The sequence below is a fragment of the Tiliqua scincoides genome, chromosome 1 (genome assembly GCF_035046505.1).
Source record: "Tiliqua scincoides isolate rTilSci1 chromosome 1, rTilSci1.hap2, whole genome shotgun sequence".
In the NCBI taxonomy this organism is placed as follows: domain Eukaryota; kingdom Metazoa; phylum Chordata; class Lepidosauria; order Squamata; family Scincidae; genus Tiliqua; species Tiliqua scincoides.
Genome location: NC_089821.1, coordinates 209,230,110 through 209,231,118, shown reverse-complemented (window position 1 = coordinate 209,231,118; position 1,009 = coordinate 209,230,110).

The following is a 1,009-nucleotide window of genomic DNA, read 5'->3' as shown; positions in this document are numbered from 1 at the left end:
GACAAGCCCAAACAAGGGAACAAAGAATAAATTCTTAATTGCATCTACATCAACCTGGATCCAAGGAACTAGGAGCACAGAAGAAGGATCCATGTACATGCTTAGAACAAACCTATACAGGTATAACCTATTCATCCACAATTCTTCACCCAAGGTTTTATCTCAAGATGATGAGAAATTAAAGGAAAAACATCCCTTTTATAAACAGCCCCGCCTACCATTGTAATGGGGGACAGCTTTCTCTTTCTCTTAATCTTTCTCTCTTCAAGCACTTAGAAAGGCTTCACTCTTAGGCAAGCAACTTTTCCCTCCCCCCTGGAGCACATGAAAATGCAAAGCAGAAGTGATTATAACCTCCGCTTTGCATTCTTTCCCCAGTTCCCTGTGAAGTGAAGGGAGGAATCCCTTGCCTCAGAATGAAGCCTTTCTAAGCACCTTGAGAGAGATTGTTTGCCTGTTGCCACTTGTTGTGCGTTACAAAGGTAAGTAAGGCTATCTTTAAATCACTGTTCAAGGGGACATTGTTTTTTAAATTGATTTCCTTTAATGCAATTTTTGGCATCTGTGGGGGTTTCTGGGAACAGCTACCTGTACCGGATACTGAGAGTCAACCGGTATCTCCATCTAAAATATGATCAATGAAGTCAACTCAATCTCTCCCTGGCCAGAGACGTTAACAGTGCTTTTGGACCCATCATCACTGATTATCTCTTAGGCAAAGGTCATGCTGGAGCTGTCCCCTCCTCCCAGTAGCGCAGATGCCGAGACACCTACTTGTGGCTCACTCTTGCTCAATATGTATGGATGTATTCAACTTTCCCAACAGGTGCAAGAATAAAATAAAAGAAATTCTTAAATAATTTATTTTTACTATGGTTTTCTTTTCCCAGTTATACATCGGCACAGAGTTTTTGAAAAAAAAAAGAAATAAAAGTAAATTATTATACTAAAATTGTGCAAATTTAAAATTACACTTTTGAAATATTATAAATATTTTCATTTCTTCACA